The sequence below is a fragment of the Sapajus apella genome, unplaced genomic scaffold (genome assembly GCF_009761245.1).
Source record: "Sapajus apella isolate SASKATOON/1434 unplaced genomic scaffold, GSC_monkey_1.0 scaffold45, whole genome shotgun sequence".
In the NCBI taxonomy this organism is placed as follows: Eukaryota; Metazoa; Chordata; class Mammalia; order Primates; family Cebidae; genus Sapajus; species Sapajus apella.
In genome coordinates, this window is record NW_022436985.1 from 15512361 (window position 1) to 15538728 (window position 26368).

At 41.3% G+C, this 26368-nt stretch overlaps 2 pseudogenes across 1 annotated transcript; both read right to left on the reverse strand.

Moving 5' to 3' along the window:
* Positions 1-2289: 2289 nt before the first annotated feature.
* LOC116524479 lies at positions 2290-2839 on the reverse strand (annotated as a pseudogene). The gene has a single exon (XR_004257347.1). The product of XR_004257347.1 is annotated as a 60S ribosomal protein L21 pseudogene (transcript).
* Positions 2840-23347: 20508 nt separating this feature from the next.
* On the reverse strand, positions 23348-24753 carry LOC116524374 (annotated as a pseudogene).
* Between the last annotated feature and the right edge of the window lie 1615 nt (positions 24754-26368).

Below are 26368 nucleotides of genomic sequence, written 5' to 3' on the forward strand. Positions count from 1 at the left end.
GGCATGGTGGCGAGCCCCTGTAGTCCCAGCCATTCAGGAGGCTAAGGTGAGGGGATTGCTTGAACACGGAAGGTCAAGGCTACAGTGAGTTATGATTGCACCACTGCACTCCAGCTTGGGTGAATGAGTGAGACCCTCTCTCTCTCAAAAAAAAAAAAAATTACTATCATTTTACAGAGACGGAGATCTCACTGTGTTGCTCAGGGTGGAGTGCAGTGAATATTCACAGGCATGATCATAGGGCATTGCAGCCTCAAACCCTTGAGCTCAAAAAACCCTCCTGCCTCAGCCTCTTGAGTAGCTGGGACTACAGGCTTGTGCCGCTGTGCCTGGCTTTAACTTCATTTTTAAAATCAGTTCTCCTTCTCTTCTTTTTACCTTTGTAATTTATTTGTTGACTAATCTGTATTTTCTTAACGTAAGGATTCCTTCTATTACGCAAATAAGAACCATTTAATTTAGTGGGTTTGTTTTCTTTTTTTTTTTTTTTTGGAGACTGCCTTGCTCTGTCACCCAGGCTGGAGTGCAGTGGCATGATCGTGGTTCACTGTAGCCTCAATCTCCCAGGTTTAAGCAATCCTCTTGTCTCAACCTCCCAAGTAGCTGGGTAGCTGGGATTTCCGCAGATGCCTTACCGCTACGACTGGCTAATTTTTAATTTTTTGTAGAAACAAGGTCTGACTATGTTGGCCAGGCTAGTCTGAAGCTCCTGAGCTTCCTCTGAAGCTGAAGCTCTCCTCTGGCTTTGGCCTCCCAAAGTGCTAGGATTACAGGCATGAGCCACTGTGCCTTGCCGTGGGTTTTAAAATTTGGATTGTTTTATAACTATTCTTTTAATATTTTAGTTACATTCCAAGAATTTTTTGATGAAGTCATAGATTGGTGACATAGGATTATCCCACAGTCTGCCTACTGTGTTTTTGGTTTTGACAATTTGTCTCAAGGGCCACAATCCTATGACTTACAGCACTGTTTAGACATCAACATGGTGTGAATCACTTACAGTTGTTTGGAGATCATCCGTTCTATCAAGGAAAGTATTCAATCTTTCTTCTTTATCCAAAATTTTATCAATATTTTGTGTCATAACATTTTTTACATCAGTCACTTGATGGCTAATTGTGGAAATGGTGCGGTCACCTTGATTTTTATTGTATTTTATCTATATAGAAATAAAATGTAGAAATTTTATTTTTATAAACAAAAGCCATTGTAATATGCTGTACAAACTGGAATGATAATGTGAAAGGCATATCTCACTTGTATTTCAGCATGGGGAATCAACTAAATTTCATATTGCCCCACCTTAATCTTGCAAAAAAAAAAAGGCAGAGGGAAGGGGTATATCAAAGTATTCAATCTGCAGCGGAAAGTTTTAAAAAATTTAAATGTATTTATTTTACAAAATATACTTTATTTTTTTAGAGCAGTTTTAGGTTCACGGTCAAATGGAGCAGAAAGTACACAAATTTCTCACATTTATTCCCTTGGTACAAACACACAGCCTCTCTCATTATCAACATCTTGGACTAGAAGGGTACATTTGTTACAACTGATGACCCACAGTCATTATTACCCACAGTCCATAGTTTACATTAGGGCTCACTCTTTGTGTTGCACCTTTTATGTGTTTGGACAAATGTAAAATGACATGTGTCCACCATTACAGTATTATACAGAATAGTTTCACTGTCCTTAAAATTCTGTGCTCTGCCCATTCATCTCTCCCTCTTACGAGGTGCTGGCAACCACTGACTTTTTCAATCTCTGTAGTTTGTTTTTGCAGAATGTCATAATAGTTGGACTCATATAGTGTGTAGCCTTTTCAGATTGGCTTCCTTCAAGTAGTAATATGCATTTAAGGTTCTTCCATGTCTTTTCATGGTTTGTTGGCTCATTTATTTTTAGTGCTGAGTCACATTCCATTGTCTGGAATTACCACAGTTATATCTATTCACTTACTGAAGGACATCTTGGTTGCCTCCAAATTTTGACAATTACAAGTAAGGTAGCTATAAACATCCGTGATAGTTTTTGTACAGACATGTTTTCAACTCAATTGGGCAAATACCAAGGAGTATGATTGTTAGATTGTATGGTAAGAGTATGTTTAGTTTTGTTAGAATCTGCCGAATTGTCTTCCAACTTGGCTGTACCATTTTGCCTTCTCACCAGCAATGAATGGAGCTCCTACTGCACTGCATCCTTGCCAGCAGCTGATGTTGCCAATCTTTTGGATTTTGGCCATTCTAATAGCTATAGTATTTCTTTTTTTTTTTTTTTTTTTAAAGTCCAAAGGTCTTTTTTTTTTTTTAACACCTATTATGCCATGAATTCATAGGGAATAGGTTCCAGCAGCTCAGGCTCCTTCCCATTGGTTCTCACAAATTGTGCTTCTCTGGGTGGAGCAGGCTGGCGTTTCAGTTGGACCCAGGTACCTTTCTCTTTGGCTTCTTTCTTTTTCTGATCATTTTCCTTCACACGTTTTAGGAAGCTATCTCGGCTCTTAGAGTGCTTGATGTGCTCAATACGCACATTAATTCTCTTGGCAAGAATCTTGCCCTTAACTTGTTTGTTTACAACAATGCCAACAGCATGCTGGGTAACATTGTAGACTCTTCCAGTTTTGCCATGATAACATTTGTGGGGCATTCCTTTTTGAACAGTACCCATTCCCTTGATGTCCACAATATCACCTTTCTTATAGATTCGCATATACGTGGCCAAAGGAACAACTCCATGTTTTCTGAAAGGCCTAGAGAACATGTATCGAGTGCCTCTCCTCTTTCCCTTTGTGTTCGTCATTTTGGCGAATTACTGGAATATGGCGGTTCCGGCCGAAAGCTAGCTATAGTATTTCTTTGTTAAAACTTGCAATTCCCTAATGACATATAATATTGAGCATCTTTTCATATGTTTATTTACCATTTGTATATCTTTTTTGGTGAGATGTCTGTATAGGTTTTTTTGGCTCGTTTTTTTTTTAAACCATCATTCTCAATGAGCCACTTGATGCTTATTTTAAAATCAGGTTCTAAAAAATTATTGTTGTTGCGTTTTAAGAATTCTTTATATATTTGGGATAAAAGTCTTGTCAGGTTTGTCCTTTTTTTCTTTGTTTTTTATTTATTTATATTTTGAGACAAGGTCTCACTCTGTTGCCCAGGCTGGAGAGTAGTGGTGCAGTCACAGCTCACTGCAGCCTCAACCTCCTGGGCTCAAGCAATTCTCCCACCTCAACCTCCCAAAGTGTTGGAATTACAGATATGAGCCATGGTACCCAGCCCTATTAATCTTTTGCAAATATATATATATATATATATATATATATTTTTTTTTTTTGAGTCAGAGTTTCGCTCTTGTTGCCCAGGCTGGAGTGCAATGGCGCAATCTTGGCTCTCCACAACCTCTGCCTCCTGGGTTCAGGCAATTCTCCTGCCTCAGCCTCCTGAGTAGCTGGGATTACAGGCACGCGCCACCATGCCCAGCTAATTTTTTGTAGTTTTAGTAGAGACGGGGTTTCACCATTTTGACCAGGATGGTCTCGATCTCTTGACCTCGTGACCCACCCGCCTCGGCCTCCCAAAGTGCTGGGATTACAGGCGTGAGCCACCGCGCCCGGCTTTTGCAAATATTTTCTTCCAGTCTGTGTCTTGTCTTCTAACTTTTGAGAGTGTCTTTCACAGATCATTTAAAGTTTTAAAGCTTGTCATTTTAATAAAGTCTAGTTTATCAATAATTTCTTTCATTGATCATACCTTTGATGTTGTTTTTAAAAAGTCATTGCCAGCCAAGTATGGTGGATCACACCTGTAATCTCAGCACTTTAGGGAGCTAAGGTAGAAGGACTGCTTAAGACCAGGAGTTAAAGACCAGCCTGGGCAACACAGGGAAACCCTGTCTCTATAAAAAACAAAAAATTAGCCAGGCATATGGCATATGCCTGTGGTTCCAGCTACTTGGGAGGTGGGGTAGGAGGATCACTTGACCTTGGGGGGGTCAAGGATGCAGTCAGCTGTGATTGTTCCACTGCACTCTAGCCTGTCTCAATAAGTAAATAAATAAAAAGTCATTGTCATACTCAAGGTCACTGACATGGTTTGGCTGTTTCCTCATCCCAAATCTAATCTTGAATTGTAACCTTAACCCCCATAATCCCCATGTGTCAAGGGAGAGACAAGTTGGAGGTAATTGAATCACAGGGGCAGTTTCTCCCATGCTATTCTCATGACAGTGAGCGAGTTCTCATAAGATCTGATGGTTTTCTAAATGTGTGGTATTTCCTCCTGCGTCATTCTCCTTCCTGCTGCCTTGTGAAGAAGGTGCCTTGCTTTCCCTTTGCCTACTGTCATGATTGAAAGTTTCCTGAGGCCTCTCTGGTCACGTTGAACTGTGAGTCAATTACACTTCTTTCCCAGTCTAGGGCAATACAGCAGTGTAAAAATGGACTAATACAGTCATCTAGATTTTTTCCTATGCTACCTCTTAGGAGTTTTATAGTTTTGCATTTTACGTTTAGATTTACAATTCATTCTGAGTTAATTTTTATGAATGGTGTAAGGCCTATGTCTAGATTTATGTTTCTGAATGTGGATGTCTAGTTGTTCCAGCACTATTTGTTGAAACAACTATATATTTCCTCCATCATATTGCCTTTGTTCCTTGACTATATTTACGTGGGTTTATTTCTAGGCTCTCTATTTGATTCCATTGGCTTATTTGTCTGTTCTCTCACTAATACAACACTGTCCTGATTATTGTAGCTTTATAGTCTTGAAGGTGGGCAGTGTAAGTCCTCTAACTTTGTTCTTTTTCTTCAATATTGTGTAGGCTGCTCTAGGTCTTGATGTCTGTGTATAAACTTCAGAATCACTTTTTTGACATCCACAAAATATTATAATACCTTGATTGAGACTACATATCCCAATCAAAAGTTGGGAAGACCTGACATCTTGACAATATTGAGTTTTGCTAACCATGGAGTTGGAATATCCCTCTATTTATTTAGTTCTTATTTGATTTCTCCCATCACTGTTTTGTAGTTTTCCTCGTACAAATCTTGTGCATAGTTTGTTAGATTTACACCTAAGTATTTCATTTCTTGGCTGTTAATTCAAATGGTGTTTGTGTTTAATTTCAAATTCTACTTGTTCATTGCTGATACATAGGAAAGAAGTTGACTTTTCTGTATTTATCTTATATCCTGCAACATTGCTATAATCATTAATTAGTTACAGGATTTTTTTTTAATGATGATTTTGGCTTTTGTTTTTGTTTTTTTCTTTTCTTTCTTTCTTTTTTTTTTTTTTTTTTTTTGAGATGGAGTCTTGCTTTGTCACCCAGGCTGGAGTGCAGTGGTACGATCTTGGCTCACTGCAACCTCTGCCTCCAGGGTTCAAGTGATTCTCCTGCCTCAGCCTCCCAAGTAGCTGGGATTACAGGCTCGTGCCACCACACTTGGCTAATTTTTGTATTTTTAGTAGAGACGAGATTTTGCCATATTGGTGAGGCTTTTCTTGAACTCCTGACCTTGTGATCTGCCCAGCTTGGCTTCCCAAAGTGCTGGGAATACAAGTGTGTGCCACTGTGCCTGGCCTGGATTTTCTATGTATAACATGATCATGTTATCCACAAACACAGCTTTATTTCTTCTTCCCAATCTGTACACATTTTATCTCCTTTTCTTGTCTTATTGCATTAGCTCAAACTTCTAGTCCAATGTTGAAAAGCAGTGAGGAGGCTGGGTCAGTGGCTCATGGCTGTAATCCCACCATTTTGGGAAGTTGAGGGGGGTGGATCACATAATGTTGGGAGTTTGAGACCAGCCTGGCCAACATAGTGAAATGCTGTCTTTACTAAAAATGCAAAACTTAGCCAGGTGTTGGAGCATGTGCCTGTAACCCCAGCTACTTGGGAAGCTGAGGCAGGAGAATTTCTTGAATCCAGGAGGTGAAGGCTTCAGTGAGCTGAGATCATGCCATTGCACTCCAGCCTGGGCAACAGAGTGAGACTTCATCTTAGGAAAAAAAAAAGAAAAGAAAGAAAAAGAGCTGGGGATGGTGGATCATGTCTATAATCCCAGCACTTTGGGAGGTTGAGGTGGGTGGATCACATAGTCAAGAGATTGAGACCATCCTGGCCAACATGGTGAAATCCTGTTTCTACTAAAAATACAAACATTAGCTGGATGCGGTGGTACATGTCTGTAGTCCTAGCTACTTGGGAGGCTGAGGCAGGAGAATCACTTGAACCCTGGAGGTGGAGGTTGCACTGAGCTGAGATTGTACCACAGCACTCCAGCCTAGTGATAGAGCAAGACTCTGCCTAAAGAAAAAATAAAAGAAAAGCAGTGAAGAGTGATGAGAGAGGACATTTCTTCCCTTGATCCTGATTTTAGTGGAAAAGCTTTGAATTTCTCACCACTAAGTATGATATTAGGTAAGTTTTTTGTAGATAATTTTTTTTTTTTTTTTTTTTTTTTTTTGAGACAGGGTCTACTCTGTCACCCAGACTGGAGTGCAGTGACATAATCTCGGCTCACTACAACCTCTGCCTTCAAGATTGAAGCGATTCTCATGCCCTAGCCTCCCGAGTAGCTGGGATTACAGGTACATGCCACTGTGCCTGGCTAATTTTTTTATTTTTGGTAGAGACGGAGTTTCAACATGTTGGCCAGGCTGGTTTCAAACTCCTGACCTCAAGTGATCCACTTGCCTCGCCCTACCAAAGTGCTGGAATTACAGGCATGAGGCATCACACCCAGCCGATATTCTTTATCAACTTGAGGAAGTTAACCCCCATTTTAAACTTTTTTTTTTTTCAAATCAAAAATAGGTGTTGGATTTTGTCAAATGCTTTCTCTGCATCTATTGATATGATCATTAGATTTTTCTTCTTTAGCCTATTGATATCAATTAAAAATTGATTTGAAAATCAATTATACTAATTATATTAATTGACTTTCAAATGTTGAACAAAGCTTTTATACCTGGGATAAATCCCACTTGGTTTTGGTGATCATTTTTCTTTTTCTTTTCTCTTTTTTTTTTAGTCTCTTTAATGGGTGTAATTTTTTTGATACATTGTTGTATTCGACTTGTCAATATTAGTTGATTTTTGCATCTATGTTCACAAGAGATATTGGTCTATAGTTTTCTTGGCTTGTAATGTATTTGGTTTAGAATATTAGGGCAATGTTGTCCTCAGAGAATGAGTTAAAAGGATTCCCTCTGTTTCTATCTTCTGAAAGACATTGTAGAAAATGGATAACATTTCTTCCTTCAATGTTTGATAGGATTCACGAGTGAACTCATCTAGGCCTGGTGCTATCTGTTCTGAAAGGTTATTAATTATTGATTCAATTTCTTTAATAGATATAGGCCTAATCAGATTATCTATTTTTGATACATTGCCTATTCAGTTTTGGCAATTATAGCTTTCAAGGAATTAGTCATTCATCTAGGTTATAAAATTTGTGAACATAGAGTTGTTCATAGAATTCTTTGGTTACATTTTTAATATCCAAGGGATCTGTATGTCTCCTCTTTCATTCCTGAAATTAGTAATTTGTTCCTTCTCTCTTTTTTTCCTGGCCTGGTTAGAAGCTTATTGATTTTATTGATCTTTTCAAAGAAATAGCTTTTGGATTAATTGATATTTCCTGATTTCAATGTCTATTTATGCTCCAATTTTATTATTTATTTTCTTCTGCTTACTTTGGGTTTAATTTGTTCTTCTTTTTCTAGTTTCCCAAAGTGGAATCGTAGATTGTTGATTTTAAAGGAATGCTTCCAGTTTTTGCCCATTCAGTATGATATTGGCTGTAGGTTGTTGTTTTGCCCATTCAGTATGATATTGGCTGTTGTAAATAGCTTTAATTCTTTTGAGATATGTTCCTTTGATACCTAGTTTATTGAGAATTTTTAGCATAAAGGGCTGCTGAATTTTGTTGAAGGCCTTCTCTGCATGTATTGAGATAATCATGTGGTTTTTGCCTTTGGTTCTGTTTATGTGGTGGATTACATTTACAGACTTGTGTATGTTGAATCAGACTTGCACCCCTGGAATGAAGCCTACTTGATCATGGTGGATAAGCTTTTTGATGTGCTCTTGCAATCGGTATGCCAGTATTTTATTGAAAACTTTTGCATCTATGTTCATCATGGATATTGGCCAGAAGTTTTCTTTTTCTGTTGGGTCTCTGCTGGGTTTTTGTATCAGGATGATGTTGGTCTCATAAAATGATTTGGAATGGATTCCCTCTTTTTGTATTGTTTGTAATAGTTTCAGAAGGAACATTACCAGATCCTCTTTGTATGTTTGGTAGAATTCAGCTGTGAACCCGTCTGGACCTGGACTTTTTTTGGTTGGTAGGCTATTAATTGCTGCCTCAACTTCAGCCCTTGTTTTTGGTCTATTCAGGGTTCAACTTCTTCCTGGTTTAGGCTTGGGAGGGTGCAAGTGTCCAGGAATTTATCCATTTCTTTCAGGTTTACTGGTTTATATACATAGAGTTGTTTGTAGTAATCTCTGATGGTAGTTTGTATTTCTGTGGAGTCGGTGGTGATATCCCCTTTATTGTTTTTTATTGCATCTATTTGATTCTCCTCACTTTTGTTTTTTATTAATCTAGCTAGTGGTCTATTTTGTTGATCTTTTCAAAAACTCATCTCCTGGATTTATTGATTTTTTGAAGGGCTTTTTTTTTTGTCTCTATCTCCTTCAGTTCTGCTCTGATCTTAGTTATTTCTTGTCTTCTGCTAGCTTTTGAGGTTTTTTTTTTTTTTTATCTTGCTCCTCTAGCTCTTTCAATTTTGATGATAGGGTATTGAATTTAGTTCTTTCCTTGCTTCTCATGTGGGCATTTATTGCTGTAAATTTTCCTCTAGACATTGCTTTAAATGTGTTCCAGAGATTCTGGTATATTGTGTCTTCATTCTCATTGGATTCAAAGAACATCTTTTTTTTTTTTTTTTTTTTTTGTGCGAGACAGAGTCTTGCTTTGTTGCCAAGTGCCAGACTGGAGTGCAGTGATGTGATCTTGGCTCACTGCAACCTCCAACTCCTGGGTTCAAGCAATTCTTCTGCCTCAGCCACCCGAGTAGCTGGGACCACAGGCGTGTGCCACCACGCCCAGCTAATTTTTGTATTTTTTAGTAGAGACGGGGTTTCACCATGGTCTCGATCTCTTGACCTCATGATCCGCCTGCCTCAGCCTCCCAAAGTACTGGGGTTACAGGTGTGAGCCACCGTGCCTGGCCTCAAAGAACATCTTTATTTCTGCCTTCATTTCATTGTTTATCCAGTCGACATTCTAGAGCCAGTTTCTGAATGACATCATGCTGTTCTGAGTTAATTTCTTAATTCTGAGTTCTAATTTGATGCCCTGTGGTCTGAGAGACTGTTATGATTTCTGTCCTTTTGCATTTGCTGAGGAGTGATTTATTTCCAACTGTGTGGTCAATTTTAGAGTAGGTGCAATGCGGTGCTGGGAAGAATGTATATTCTGTGGATTTGGGGTGGAGATTTCTGTAGATGTCTATTAGGTCCACTTGGTCCAAATCTGAGTTCAAGTCCTGGATATCCTTGTTAATTTTCTGTCCTGTTGATCTGTCTAATATTGACAGTGGAGTGTTAAAGTCTCCCTCTATTATTGTATGGGAGCCTAAGTCTCTTTGTAGGTCATTAAGAAGTTGCTTTATGTACCTGGGTTCTCCTGTAATGGGTGTGTATATACTTAGGATCATTAGCTCTTCTTGATGCATTGATCCTTTTACCATTATGTAATACCCTTGTTTGTCTCTTTTGATATCTGTTGTTTTAAAGTCTATTTTATCAAGAGACTAGGATTGCAACTCCTGCTTTTTTTTGTTCTCCATTTCTTTGATAAATCTTCCTCCATCCCTTTATTTTTAGTTTATATGTGTCCTTCCATGTGAGATAGGTTTCCTGAATACAGCACACCAATGGGTCTTGACTTTTTATCCAATTTGCCAGTCTGTGTCTTTTGATTGGGGCACTTAGTCCATTTACATTTAAGGTTAATATTGTTATGTGTGAATTTGATCCTGACATTTTGATGCTAGCTGGCTGTTTTGACTATTAGTTGATGCATTTTCTTCATTGTGTTGATGGTCTTTACCATTTGGTACATTTTTGGAGTGGCTGGTACTGGTTGTTCCTTTCCTTGTTTAGTGCTTCTTTCAGGAGCTCTTATAAGGCAGGCCTGGTGGTGATGAAATCTCTCAACAATTGCTTATCTGTAAATAATTTTTTTTCTCCTTTGCTTATGAAGCTTAGTTTGGCTGGATATAAAATTCTGGGTTGAAAGTTCTTTTCTTTAAGGACGTTGAATATTGGCTCCCACTCTATTCTGGTGTGTAGGGTTTCTGCGAAGAGATTCACTGTGAATATGATGGGCTTCCCTTTATGGGTAACCTGATCTTTCTCTCTGGCTGTCCTTAGCATTTTGTCCTTCATTTCAACCCTGGTGAATCTGATGATTATGTGCCTTGGGGTTGGTCTTCTTGAAGAATATCTTTGTGGTGCTCTCTGTATTTCTTGGACTTGAATGGTGGCCTGCCTTGCTAGTTTGGGGAAGTTCTGGATAATATCCTGAAGAGTGTTTTCCAGCTTGGATTCATTCTCTCCATCACATTCAGGTACACCTATCAAATGTAGATTAGGTCTTTTCACATAATCTCATATTTCTTGGAGGCTTTGTTCATTTCTTTTCACTCTTTTTTCTCTATTCTAGCCTTCTCAATTTATTTCACTGAGTTGATCTTCAATCTCTGATATCCTTTCTTCTGCTTGGTCGGTTCAGCTACTGAAACTTGTGTATGCTTTGCAAAGTTCCCATGCTGTGTTTTTCAGCTCCATCAAGTCATTTATATTCTTCTCTAAGCTGTTTATTCTAGTTAGTATATCATCTAACCTTTTTTCTAGGCTCTTAGTTTCTTTGCATTGGGTTAGCACATATTCTTTTAGCTCTGAGAAGTTTGTTATTACCCACCTTCTGAAGCCTGTTTTAATCAATTCATCAGATTCATTCTCCATTCATCTTTGATCCCTAGCTGGTAAGGAGTTGTGATCCCTTGGAGGAAGAGAGGCATTCTGGTTTTTGGTGTTTTCATCCTTTTTGTGCTGGTTTCTTCCCATCTTAGTGGCTTTATCTACCTGTGGTCTTTGTAGTTGGTGATTTTCGGATGGGGTCTTTGAGTGGACATACTTTTTGTTGATGTTGAAGCTATTTCTTTCTGTTTCTTAGTTTTCCTTCTAACAGTCAGGCCCCTCTGTTGCAGGACCGCTGGAGGTCCACTCCAGACCCTGCTTGCCTGGGAATCACCCATGGGGGTTGCAGAACAGTAAGGGTTGCTGCCAGTTTCTTCTGTTATCTTCGTTCCAGAAGGGTACCCGCCAAATGTTGGCCTGAGCTCTCCTTTATGAGATGTGTCTTTGGGTATACAGGGGTCAGGGAGCTGCCTGAGGAGACAGTCTATCCCTTATAAGAGCTCAAGTGCTGAGCTGGGAGCTTGGTTGTTTTGTACAGAGCTGCTGGGCAGGTACGTTTAAGTCTGCTGCAGTGGAACTCTTAACTGTCTCTTTTCCCAGGGGCTCTGACCTAGGAATGTTGGCCTTATTTATAAGTTCCTGTCATGCTGCTGCCTTTTTTCAGAGATACCCTTTCCCACATGGAGTAGTCTAGTCACAGTCTGCCAGCAGAGGTGTTGCTGAGCTGCTGCAGGCTCTGCCCAGATGCTGTGTCAACTGCCTCGGTATTGGTGGACTGCCTCAATAGTGGCAGACGCCCTTCCTCACACTGAGCTGTACCATCCCTGGTCCAGCTGCACTTGCTGCGAGACTCTCAATCCAGAGCATTTTCCTCGTTTTGTGGGGGTGGTACCTGCCGAGCCAGATCGCCTGGCTCCCTGTCTCAGCCCCCACCCTTTCAGTTGAATGGGCAGCTCTGTCTCCCATTCCAGGTGCCACTTGAAACGGCCACCTAGATTTATGTGAGTTTCTGTGTGCCAACCCCTGGCACCAGCTGTGCTGAAAATGTATGGCGCTTTTTGGCCCAGGAATTTCCTGGTCTGTGGGAAGTGAAAACTTCTTTGGAAATGCAGTTAGCACTCACCCTATGTGTTGTTCTTGCTGAGAACTACACTCTAGAGCTGTTCCTATTCAGCCATCTTGGATCCTCCCATCTCTCTTATTTTGGGCTTAAGAAAAATTAGTGGGTTTAGGAGTTTTGAGCCGGTTTCATCCATTATGAAGTTCTGTATCAGGTTTTTACCTAATTTTTTTTTTTATCAGCAATTGATGATGATTGTCTAGGTCCATTATTTCATTAGGGATTGCACAGTGGTGATATTTTATCACCTCTTCATCATTTATTAGCTAGAATACTTCCATAAAAAAATGACTTTTCCCTATCAACTATCTGGTTTGTTTGAGGTACAGTTTATACAGGAATGTTAGAATAAATGCTTGATTCCTTCCTTTTATGTTTTCTGAGTAATGAGGTGGATCAGTAGTACTTATCAAAGTTGACTGATGAAAAATTTTTACACCTTTGGTAGTATCTAGGAACTCATGGAGTTTAACCTATTTGATGAGTTAAAATTCACTGTAGTTAGGGTCCTTTTTGATGCTCAAATGATTCTATTACTGGCCAGAAGCAACTTTTTCAAGTTGTCTCCTGAAGTCTTTTGACATGAGCACAGACTTTCATACCATCCTTGTGTTTGATAGGACAACATATTTCTGGCTTATGTATTTCCTTTCCCATATTTGGAATCAGGCTTGATTTCTTTGAGGGGAGGGTGCTGAAGGAAAGTGCTGAAGGAAAAAAGTATTTAGAGACTATAATCTAGAAACTAAGGTGGCTCACTACTGTTGAGGTTGGTCATTGTTTCTAGGCTTTTTTAGTGGATAGGGTAGGAAATTTTTGTTTTTTTAAGAGAAAATATATCATACATGTGATATATTTTCAAGGAAATATTTTACAGTAAGTACTTTTCTTTTTTTTTTTTCTTGAGACAGGATCTGGCTCTGTCTTGCAGGTTGGAATGCGGTGGTGTGATCTCTGCTCACTGCAACCTCTGCCTCCTGGGTTCAAGCCATCCTCCCACCTCAGCCTCCTGCTTGCCTGGGGATCACCCATGGGGGCTGCAGAACAGTAAGGGTTGCTGCCAGTTTCTTCTGTTATCTTCGTCCCAGAAGGGTACCCACCAAATGTTGGCCTGAGCTCTCCTTTATGAGATGTGTCTTTGGGTATACAGGGGTCAGGGAGCTGCCTGAGGAGACAGTCCATCCCTTATAAGAGCTCAAGTGCTGAGCTGGGAGCTTGGTTGTTTTGTACAGAGCTCTCCTTTATGAGATGTGTCTTTGGGTATACAGGGGACAACAAGTCATACTACCATGCCCAGATAATTTTATTTTTTTGCATTTTTTTTTGTAGAGACAGGGTTTCACCATGTTGCCCAGTCTGGTGTGGAACTCCTGAGCTCAAGTCATCCGTGCCCACGTTGGCCTCTCGAAGTATTGGGATTACAGGCATGAGACACTGTGCCTGGCCCTAATTTTCAACTAAAATTTGGGATTAGAAGTTTTACTTGATTTTTAAAAAAATTTTATATTTGCAACTCTTCTTTCTGAAAATCTTGAGTCTTTTTTTTTTTTTTAATTGCATTTTAGGTTTTAGGGTACATGTGAAGGACACACAAGATTGTTGCATAGGTACACACATGGCAGTGTGATTTGCTGCCTTCCTCCTATCACCTATATCTGGCACCTCTCCCCATGCTATCTCTCCCCAACTCCCCACCCCCCGCTGTCCCTCCCCTAGATTCCCCCAACAGACCCCAGTGTGTGATGCTCCCCTCCCTGTGTCCATGTGTTCTCATTGAAAATCTGATGTTCAGGATATATCATTAATTGACAGAAGCCAGGTGGAGAAAAGTGTGCATGATGTGCTATTATTTATCTATCACATCATAAGCTACCATACGGAAGTTCGAACGTATATACAGTAGTCTGTCTTATTTGTGGCTTCACTTTCTGTGGTTTTAGTTACTCATGATCAACTGCAGTCCAGAATAGGTGAGTAAAATGCAATGAGATATTTTGTGAGAGAGAGAGAAATGACATTCACATAACTTTGTTACAGAATATTGTTATAATTGTTGTATTTTATTATTGGTTATTGTTGTTAATTTAATTTCTTTTTGTACCTAATTTATAAATTAAAGTTTATAATAGATATATATGTATAAAAACACATAGTATATGTTATAGGATTTGGTACTGTCTGTGGTTTCAGGTATCCACAAAACTGGGGGTACCTCAGATAAGGGAGGGCTACTGTATGTACTCTATATTGTAGTCTTTTTTTTTTTTTTTTTTTTTTTTGAGACGGAGTTTTGCTCTTGTTACCCAGGCTGGAGTGCAATGGCACGATCTCGGCTCACCGCAACCTCCGCCTCCTGGGTTCAGGCAATTCTCCTGCCTCAGCCTCCTGAGTAGCTGGGATTACAGGCACGTGCCACCATGCCCAGCTAATGTTTTGTATTTTTAGTAGAGACGGGGTTTCACCATGTTGACCAGGATGGTCGCTATCTTGACCTTGTGATCCACCCGCCTCAGCCTCCCAAAGTGCTGGGATTATAGGCGTGAGCCACCGCGCCCGGCCTTTTTTTTTTTTAAGACAGTGTTTGGCTCTCTCATCCAGGCTGGAGTGCAAGTGTAATCTCTGCTCACTGCAACCTCCACCTCCTGGGCTTAAGCCATCCTCCCACCTCAGCCTCCCAAGTAGCTGGGACCACAGGTGTGTGCCACCACATCCAGCTAATGTATTCTTACAGAATGTATTTCTTTTCTTTTCTTTCTTTTTTTTTTTTTTTTTAAGAATGTATTTCTTATAGGAAAAAAGAAAAAGAAAATAAAGAAAAACCAAAAACTTGTTCAAAATGGTTACCTACACTGGGGGAAAGAGTAGTGAGGAGAGGAACAGAATGAAAATTAGACTTCTTGAAGGAACTGCTTTGCAGATTTGACTTTGGAACCATATGCATGTTTTGTATAATAAAAATGTTATTAATTAAACTTTCAAAAAAGTAACCATTAGGACCTGGCACAGTGGCTCACGCCTGTAATCCCAGCACTTTGGGAGGCCAAGGCAGGTAGATCACAAGGTCTAGAGATAGAGACCATCCTGGCCAACATGGTGAAACCCTGTCCCTACTAAAAATACAAATATTTATGGGTGTGGTGGCACGTTCCTGTAGTCCCAGCTGCTTGGGAGGCTGAAACAGAAGAATAGCTTGAACCTAGGAGGTAGAGGTTGCAGTGAGCTGATATTGCACCACTGCACTCCAGCCTAGTGAAAGAGCAAGACCCCGTTTAAAAAAAAAAAAAAAAAAAAAAAAGTAACGATTAGAAATCAGAAACAAAATGAGAAAGAGGCAAGAGATGATGGTGGCTTGGTAACTATGTGGAGAAGAAAGGCAATGGGATTTGCCAGTGGATTGGATTTCAATGTAAAAGAGACAAGAGTCAAGAATAATATAGGTTTTAGGCTTGAAGAACTGGAAAAGTGACATGTGGAAGACTTCTGTGAGAGGCTTAGTTTTGGACATAAGATTGAGATACTTTAATTAGACATTCAAGCAGAGTGGAACAAGTGGATATACAAGTCTAGAGCTCAGAGAAAAAGGTCTTCAAAAGATTCAACTTGGAATGTAGAACATAGGTAAGCAAACAGCAAATGAGGAAAGTATCTCTTTTTAAAATCATTTCAGCTAATTTTGTCTGTGAAGACAAAACTAGATTATTACCATTTTGCACTCCCTAATAAATTAGTGGCTCTTGGGCCTAGCAATGAGCATCGATGGCTGTTAACATCTCAAAAGGAGATATAATCAGATACTATGTACAATCTGATGGAAAAACACTTGTACTATAGTGCTGCTGAAGGGATTGAGCCTCTGGGTCAGCTGCTTGGTAAATGGTGAACTGAATTTTGAGTATGAAATCAGCAAAGCTACACTGTGGGAAACTCTGTCGGTTATTCAACAATAAACTGCAAGGAAAAAAAAAGAAATGAAGGGGGAATAAGTGGATTTAAAGAGATTTAAAAGACATCAAATATAAAAATGGGCAGGGCTGGGCTGTCATCTGAGGATGTGTATTTGGGTGCTGAGGCAATGAAGAAACAGGGAAATGACTACTACAGAAGCTGGGATGGTGTTGGATTTTGCAGGGACAGAGGAAGCAGAGATTGGGAGAGGACAGGACATATGGTGGGGGTGGCTGGCAGGACTCCGTTTTCTTTGGCCTAGGTGATAGTTGCTGCTGGAGGATTCCCTTGCAACACCTCACAAAGCTGTACATTCATCAGATTGACTTCTTTGTATCTCTGTTTTACTTATAAAACAAACCTACTCTAAAAAAATGAAGAGCCTTAAAAATAATAGAAGCTTTCTTTTCCCTCAATTCTTCCTTTACTAGCAACTGTTTTCAAGGCTGATTTAGGCCATACCATGTAATTTCTTAAATGAAGCTTAAGAGTGATGTCCACGGTTTTTGTTGTTGTTGTTGTTGTTTTGTTTTGTTTTGAGACGAGGTCTTGCTCAATTGCCCAGGCTGGAGTGCAGTGGTGAGATCACAGCTCACTGCAGCCTCAACCTCCCTGGTTCAGTCAATCCTCCCACCTCAGCTTCTCGAGTAGCTGGGACCATACAGGTATTTGCCACCATAGATGGTTAATTTTTTTTTTTTTTTTTTTGAGACGGAGTTTCACTCTTGTTACCCAGGCTGGAGTGCAATGGAGCGATCTTGGCTCACCACAACCTCCGCCTCCCGGGTTCAGGCAATTCTCCTGCACCAGCCTCCTGAGTAGCTGGGATTACAGGCACACGCCACCATGCCCAGCTAATTTTTTGTATTTTTAGTAGAGACGGGGTTTCACCATGTTGACCAGGATGGTCTCGAGCTCTTGACCTCGTGATCCACCCGCCTCGGCCTCCCACAGTGCTGGGATTACAGGCTTGAGCCACCGCGCCCGGCCAGATGGTTAATTTTTTTGTAGAGACGAGGTTTCACCATGGTGCCTAGGTTTGTCTCAAACTCCTGGGCTCAAGGGATCTGCCTGCCTTGGCCTCCCAAAATTTTGGTATTACAGGTGTGAGCCACCATGCCCAGTCAGCCACTGTTCTTGTTCTTTTTAAAGATATTTTAAGGTAGATGTGTCCTTTTCTATTAATGAAATGTTTTGGGTATACCCAAAAGAATGAAGAACAAGATAATAAGAACACTTTAGACATGCTACCCAGTTACAGATGCTGTTAATTTATCTCCTGTATACCTTCCTCAAATTTATTTTCTCTTTTCCATTTGAAGAGGTAAACACTATCTTAATTTGGTATTTATCATCCCCATTCGTGATTTTATACTTTACATATAGAAGTTCTCCTTTCTGAGGGTTCAATCAAGAGTATGTGTAACTAGTATTTATGTCATCATCAGAATTATTTTCTGGTAATTGTTCAAAGCAGATTTGTATTAGAACTTACCTTAGGTCTCCATTTGAATTATGGTCTTTGGTTCAGCTCTAAGAAGCACTAATCTAAGCACTTTTGCTGCTGCTTCCTAAAAATAAATTGTCAGCATTTACTTTGCAGAAGATTGTAGTGTCTTTCATTGTTCTCCTCCTATATTTACCAATGTTCTGATTAGTTTATTAAGAAAAACCAGTTCACTAGGAGAACTAATGAGTGGGGATTCATAATGCATGATAATAGTCAAGTAATCCTGAAATATTCATACGGGTCTAAAGAAAAATATTAAAGTCATATAAATATGCATATAGTATATGTATATACATGTATGTGTGCAAATATAGGTTGCACTACATAAACTTATTTTATAGTCATATCTTATACATGGTTTCAAGGCTGGGAAGCACTATCTAATCAAACATCTTTTCAGTAACCACTAGCTACTGAAACTATAAATAAAATGTTAACAGTCAAGGATATTCAGCTTTTATTTTCTGAATACCCTAAGCAGTCTTCTTACCTTATTTTTTAAGATAAAATTTTTTATTCACTATTGTTCACTGATCTCTTTCTAAAAACCAAACAACTGCTAAGAACTCTTACACCTGTTTCTTATAAGGTTCATTCTTTGGGGAGAAATTTGCAAGATACTATGACTATCCAGAATACCTTAAATGTAGTCAATTATATGAAGTCCCATTAATTTAATTTAGAAGTGTGAAAGAAATCTGAAAGTTACCCAAGAAGCCTTGAACGGCCATAATACCAATTAGCTTTTCCATTTTCACAAAATAACATGAAATAAAAACTTTCATGGAAGGGTAAAAGTTATTATTAATCGTAGAAAGTAAAGCCTGAAACTCTTGGTATTGCCTGTAAAGTCCTGGTAATATTTTCTAGGGAAGGATTTCCTAAAAAACTTGAAAAATTAAAGATATACATAAACTTGCAGTTATTAGTAATAGAACATATCCCCACCTTTTCCCCCCAAGTGTCTTTTTTAGTGCATAGCATAAACATGGTATCTTAGCAAAATTTGAAACAAAACAAATGGCAACATGAGGTGGTAAATGAGTGACAAAGTGGGTTCTAGTAGTGTTTCTAGAATTAATGTGTTGCTGGACTTCATAACTTGTCTGGGTCTGTTTACTTGTGGGAAGAATGAAGAGATTGGACAGATGAGCTCTAGAACCCTGTTCAGCACTAGTATTCTAGAATAGCAGTTAGTTGGATCTCATGATTAAACTTTGGTACTAATATTTTTCAAATGGATATAAAGTTTTTTATATCCTTGGCATGGAAGGAAAACATGATACCTTTTCTTTCCTTTTAACCTGAACTAGCCCTTGAAGCTCCTTGCTATTCTTTTTCTCCTCCCTTGCCAGCTTCCTGCACAGCAGTCATTCCAAGACTTTAATCCTCTCCTCCAATTATAGACTGCCCTACCCCCTCTACTTTCTTCCTTTCCTGTATGCTTCACCAAGAGAGGCCACTTAAGGCTTATGAAAGGTTTAGCTTTCTCTCTCCTTCCTTAAATGACAAATTAAACAAACATTTATTGAGAACTTACTGCCTATTATGTATTAGGCATTGTATACTGGAAAGACAGAGATGAAGACTATCCCTGTCCTCGAGTTTGATGGCAGAGACAGACAAGCAAAAGAAGATTCTAATTCAGCCTGGTAAGTAGTTTGGTAGAGGAATGTATATTAAATTGTGTGTAGGGGAGGCTTCAAGGAGAAAAACTGAGAAAAGTCTCAAAGCATAGACGTTATACTGCCCCAAAATGGAGAAAAGTAATGTCCAGGTAGAGGGAACAGGAGATGCAAAGAGAGACCTTGGTGAGATTGGAGAACGGCATGAAGTTTGGGATAACTGGAGGACGTGGGTATGTTGTGGAGCTAGGGAGATAATCAGAGAGGGTCTTGAGTGCCAGGCTAAGGAGAGTAGGTAATATAATCAGTAGCCACCAAATTATTTTAAGCAGGGGAATGATATGATCCTATTTGCTTTTAGTAACTATCACTGGAGCAGCAGTGTGAAAACCGTTTTTTAGTAGGACAAGGCTGAAGTCTGGGAGATTAGTTAAGAGGCATTTTCAATAAGCCTGGTAAGAGGGGCTGGGATGAAGACACAGTTCAGAAACAAGGAGACAGAGTTGAGATATACTTAGGAGACACAAAACTGATAGAATTGGGTGATGTATGAACAGATGTGAAGGGGAAGAAGGGAAACAATTGAAGGTGACTCTCAGTTTCCAGGTTGAATAGCTCAGTAGAGCTACTAAGCAAGATTAAAAATACAGTCACGTGTCACTTAACAACAGAGATACGTTCTAAGAAATGAGTCATTAGCCGATTTCCTTGTGCAAACATCATAGAACGCACTTACACAAACCTAGGTGGTCTAGCCTATTACACACCTAAGCTATATGGTATTATCTATTGCTCCTAGGCTACAAACCTGTACAGTATGTTACTGCACTCAGGTCTGTAGGCAATTCTAACACAATGGTATTTGTGTATGTAAATGTCATAAACATAGAACAGGTACAGTAAAAATGTAGTATTATAATCTTATGAGCCCTGTCATGTATGTGGCCTGTCATTGGCCAAATCATTAGGCAGTGCATGACTGTATATGAGGAGGAATCTGTTAAGAAAGACAATTAATTTAGTTCTGGACATGACATGTTCTATGAGGCAATCTAACTCAGGAGAGAGAACTTTGGAAGTGGGTTTGGCTGTAATTGGAGGAAAGGTGTCCACGGATGTGAATGAGTGTGTCTAGTTAAAAGAGGACTACAATGAGAACCTTATGGAACACAGCATGTGAGGGAGTGGTAAAGACGGGAGCCCCAGGAGGACACTGAGTCACATGTCTATATCCACACTCTCCTTTCCTGAAGACAAAGAGGGTATTCCCCTAATCCAAGGCTCACATCCCTACTACCAAATTGGATTCCATCCTTTTGTGCCCCTTCAAGCCTTACTCCACCAATAGCCCCCTCCTCTCTCATATCTTCTACCTCTTCTTTCCATTAACTTAACATACATGTGAAAGCTTTCCCTATATTAAAGAAATATAGGGAAAGGTCCAGGTGCCTTCCTGGATCATGCTGCTTCTAGCTTTCACTCCATCTTATTCCCTTTCTAAATTTTTGAAGGAACTGTCTAACCTCGTTCTTCCTACTTCCCTATCTCTCACTCACTTGGCCTAAAGCAACTGGGCTTCTGCCTCTGCTCTTCTCCCAAACTGCTCACAGTACAATCATCAGTCATCTTCCCATTGTAGAGTCCAATGAACACCTTTTAGTTCTTGCTCAAGGTGTTGACTGGACTAGACATGAGCTTACTGGGGACACACTCAACTTACTGGGGATATGAGAAATTCTTGTAAATTTCTTCTTTTGGCTTGTAGGACACCACAATTCACATTTGGTGACCCATCTCTCTACTCTCTTCTTAAACTATGTTATGGCTTTTGGTCCTCCTCTTTTCTCACTTTCTATACATATCCTGGGCAATCTTATCCATTTCTACTCTTTTTAACAGTCTGGACTCTCTGAGTGCTAGAGCAATATATTCCTACCTAACAGATATTTTTCTGACTTAAGACCTTTTGGAAACAAGGTGGAAAAATAAATACACAAACAGATTGGCCATTTTCAACAAGCAACAAAATTCAACAAGTCCCAAACTCTATTTTTCTCCCCTACATTCCCTCCCATCATTTTGCTCCTCTTTCTATGTTCTCTTTGTAGTTCAATGCCACCTATGAAAAAATTCTAAGACTCATCCTATACATTACCTTGTCCAGCATCTGACATGTTCAACCAGTTACCAACTCCCTACAATGAGGTTTAGAAAGTCTCCTCATCTGCACCATCATTGTCGTAGTGCAGGCCCATAGATCTTTTACTATAAAGTATAACAATACCATTCTAAATGGATGTCACCTTCCCAATCTATCTTCCGTAACCAGACGAAACTTACCAGAAGGTAAATCAGATCTTGCTATTTCTCTATTTATAAAACTTAGTTGCTCCCCAGGTTCTCTGGGATGAGAAAACAGCTGTATATAGAACCCTTCATTTGCTGTCTTCTGCCCACTTTCCTGGCCTTATCTCCAGCCTCTACACACTGCAGCCCTGTGCTCCAGCCACACTGAGGTTCGTGGGAATCCCCAAACATACCATGCTCTTTCCTCTGCATGGAGTTCTTATTACCCTTTCCTGTGCCAGGCCAGGACTAATTCTTACAAAGTTTATAAGCCAAGCATCCATCTTGAATGCTACAGGAACATTCGCAACCTACCTCCGTTGAAATGCTTTTTACACTCAAGGACAACTGTATATGGCCCTTGGATATAAAGGGATAACGTCAAGCTCGTTCACTGACATTGTTTACTCTGGGATTTTGCAACAAAAACATGTTCGATAAATGTGTGCTGAACTGCAGATCATTTCTCTGCAGGAGAAAAAAATGTTAGGGTCTATTGGAGTTGGACCTGGGTACAGAGTCATCAAACCCAGCACGTGAAGCGCCAGCCCTGACCCGTAGGTGGCGCATGTGCGGCTGCCGCCAGGACACCACCCTCTCGCGGAGGCGGGTGGCTTGTGTCCCCGGAGCCGGTTCTGGACGACCTCGCAGTTCCGCGTCCTGAGGGGCGGGCTTGGCGGGCACCACCCTCGAGGGGCTGAACCCGCGGGGGCGGAGGCGAAGATCCCAAGGTACCTGATAAGAACCCCCAGTCCGGGTCAGTTCCGTTAGGACCGTTCGGCCAGTAGCAATGCAGCTGTAGATGATAGTCAGAGCTTGCGGACCAGTGACGGAAAGGCTCCTCTAGACCTAACCGCCAGCGACAACCTCGGGGCGGGGCTTCGGGAGAGGGCGGTGCGTGCGCAGGCGCGAAGAGGGACTGATTGGCAGGGCGAGAGGCGGGGCCGTCTCCGGCCTGGAGACGTGCATTTGACGGGAAGGGGGCGGGGTCTCTGGAGAAACCTGCTTTGGGTGACAGTCTTCTTAAAATCATTTGTTGAGCGCCAGTGTACTTCATAGCGTTTACCTCCTTATGATTCATTCATAATCCAGAGCATGTGAAATGTAGACCTTGATATTAAGTAAAATACAGTCATTAATCCAAGCATTTATTGAACGCCGGCTGTGCGGTAAATGCCTTAGATTCCTGTGTATGCAAATAGGTTGGCCCTGACCCTGACGTTGAGGAGTTCATATTCTAGTAGTGGTTACAAAGGCACATGCGGACAAACGCCAGTCTCAAGTGATACGTGTGTGCTGTCAGGTAAAGATGAACAAAGTTGCAGAAGTTGGATTGGAGAGCTAGCAAAGCTTTCAAAGTCCCTGACTTAGAGGATGGGTTGGCATTCTCTAAGTGGGGAGGAAAGAAAGACAGGCGAGTCTAGGCAGAGGGAATAGCTTCTGTAAAGGCTTGAAAAAAGGCAGGTGGGTTTGGGGGATGAGTGTGGCATCAGTATGGCAGATAAAATGTGTATGGGAGAGTGGGTAGAAGGGCAGAATGGAAGGAGTGGTAGCATGCCTTTTGTTGTCTTAGACCTTGGGTGCCTTGACAAGAATTTTTAAAAAGTGCGTTCTTACATATTTTCATCACCAGGGTATTACGGTAGAGTGGAAAGAGTTTGCCTTTGACGTTAGACAAACTTAGATTCAAATATGGGCATTGCCTTGTACTCTATGCGTTTATATAACTTGCCTTGTACTCTATGCGTTTATATAACTTTTTTTTTTTTTTTTTTACCTCTGAGCTTTTTATTGGCCTCCTGCTCCCCAAAAGATCCCCTGCTTCTGCTGGCTTAATGTCTTCGATATTAATGCTTTGGTGTCATTGGTCTCAGACACCACTTTGCCATCCACTATCTGGTGGGTGGTGGTCTTTTGCATGGTTTGCATGGGGTTGCACTACCCAGGGCATCACCAAGATCGAAGTCCTCACCATCTTCCAGCAGGTGGCGGTAGGTGGTGATCTCAGCCTCCAGCTTGACTTTGATGTGCAGCAGAGCCTCATAATCCTGGGCCTGGCACTGTCCCTCTGCCCGTGTCTGTGCCAGCTCTGACTCCAGGTGCAGCAGGATCCCGTTGAGCTGCTCCATCTGCAGGTGTAGTAGGCCTCCACCTCCCTCAGACTATTCTCCAAGTTGGCCTTCAGATTACTCATGGAGTCCAGGTCGCTCTCCAAGGACTCGACTCATGTCAGCAGCTCCAAGCTTGGCGGACTGTGTGGTGAGCACTGTGGTGCTCTCCTCAATCTGCTGAGACCAGTACTTGTCCAGTTCCTCTTGGTTCTTCCGAGCCAGCTAGTCATATTGGGCCTGGGTGTCTGCCATGATCTTGGCGAGGTTCTGAGATTTGGGAACATCTACCTCCACAGCCAACCCAGAGCTGGCAATCTGGGCTTGTAGGCCTTTTACTTCCTCTTCGTGGTGAGCAGCTCCTCCTTGAGAGCCTCAATCTCTGTCTCCAGTTGCAGCTGAGTGACATTGGTGTCATCAGTGACCTTGCAGAGCCCATGGATGTCACTTTCCACCAACTAGCGCATGGCCAGCTCTGTCTCATCCTTGACTCCAAAGTCATCAGCAGCAAGACGGGCATTGTCGATCTGCAGAACGATGCAGGCATTGTCCACAGTATTTGCGAAGATCTGAGCCCTCAGGTCCTCGATGTCTTGAAGTAATGGCTCCAGTCTCTGACCCAGGGTCCTTTCTTCTCCAGGTGGTCCCGGATTTTGCTCTTCAGCTTCTGGTTCTTGGTCTCCAGGCTCCTTACTCTGTCCAGATAGGAGGCCAGGTGGTTGTTCAGGCTTTGCATGGTCTCCTCGCTCTGGATGCCTCCCATTCCTGCCAGACCCCTGGCTATCCTTGTGGCTAGGACCCTGGACCCCATTCTGCCTCAGAAGCTGGTGGAAGATCTGGGAACCAGAGCCCCCGGCACCTATATAGACACTGGTTATGTTGCTAACTAGCTGGGCACTGTCGCTGGGCTCCTGGATGGAGCCCAAGGACGGGTAGTTGGTGGAGAAGGTGGAGCCAGTGGTGAAGCTCATGCTGTCGGGGGAGGAGAGTGAGGGGATAGGACTCAGGCTTTGCCGACAACAGCATTTATGTAACAATCTTTCTGAGAGTCAGTTTTCTAATTTATAAAATGAGGGTAACTGTCAAATTTAAATGAAGTAATTATGCAAAAATATTAGTAGACAATAGTTATGCAATTGCAATTGTTTGTGGTAAGTACACATATTATTTTCTTGCTACCAATGGTGTAACCTTTTTTTTTTTTTTTTTTTTTTTTTGAGACAGAGTCTCACTCTGTTGCCCAGACTGGAGTGCAGTGGCATGATCCCAGCTCACTGCAACTTTCACCTCCTGGAGTCAAGTGATCCTCCCACCTCAGCCTCCTGAGTAGCTGGGACCACAGGTGTGTGCCACCAAGCCTAATTTTTGTATTTTTAATAGAGATGGGGTTTGTCCATGTGGGCCAGACTGGTCTTGAACTCCTGACCTCAAGTGATCCACCCTCCTTGGTCTTCCAAAGTGCTGGGATTTCAGGTGTGAGTCGCTGCACCTTAACCCAATAGTGTAACCTTAAAGAAAGACAATCAATATCCTTCTGGGTGCCTGTCCGGGAGTGAAGGCAGGTAGTCAATTCCATTTCCTTTAACACAGTGTAATCAAGTTGGATTTGACGAGGAAGGAGCAAAACTGGATGGTACTATAGTTCCTGAGAAAAATGCCTTGTTGAATCATGTATCCTATATACGGGAAATCTCGAATCAGTGTATCTTACCAGCTTGATAAGTGTGTCTGTGTTACAGGCAGGGTGACTGATTAAAAGCACTGGTCACATTACTTATTCCTGGGAAGGGGAAATTTGTTAACTCTGGGGTAATGCTTTTGTATAGTCTTGCTTATGGTAAAAACAAGCCGAATAAACCTCACCACAATGTAGTGCATTTAGCAAACCATGGAGCTGAAAATGACTGGGCAAAAAGATTGTAAGTTGTAGTAATGGCACCAAGCATTTGATAATTGGAGAGGTGTCTTTGGGACCTCCCCATCTTGCTCTCCCCTTGTCATATTTTAAAGTCATCCTGTGAAGCAGGTGTGTTGGGTGCACATTGCGTAGTCCCTATATTCAGGCCTACATCAATGCGAAACTTAATTTATAACAGAAATCTATCTTTTTTGAGCCCCTTCTCCCTGGTGAGCTTTCAGCACAGCAGTTATTCTAAGCCTTTAATCCTCCTCTCCAATTGCATACTGCCCCTTGTGCTTTCCTTCCTGAATGTTTCCTGTATGCTGTATTCTCCCTGATAGCCAAGGCTTACTCTAGTCAGTGCCAGGTTTCTTCAGTTAACTGAGGATTTCTCCCTTTCCTTCTTTCTCCATGGGGTGGCATCTCTGAGTGTGGGAAACTTGGTGGAGGGAAAGATCTTCCAATTCGTGACCTTCGTCCCTCTAAGGTGGCATCTGCAGCGACTCTGTTTTCTGTCTGTCTCTGATCATCAGTCACACACTCCACTTGGAACCCCAAGGCCCCTTTAGGTGCTCCGGCTCTCTCTCAGCCACCTTTGTGGTCCTCTTGGGGGTGAAGAAAAATTCCCACGGCTCCCTCATGCCATTCCGAGGCTGCGGGAGGCTCCAGAGGCTGCATCACACCATGCTCTCCTGTCGCTTTCTCCTGTCATGCTCTGTCACTGATGTGGGGAGTGGCTTTTAGACCTTACCTATTTGGGAAGTAAGCCCTTGAATCTCCAATTTACCAGGAGTCTTCTCA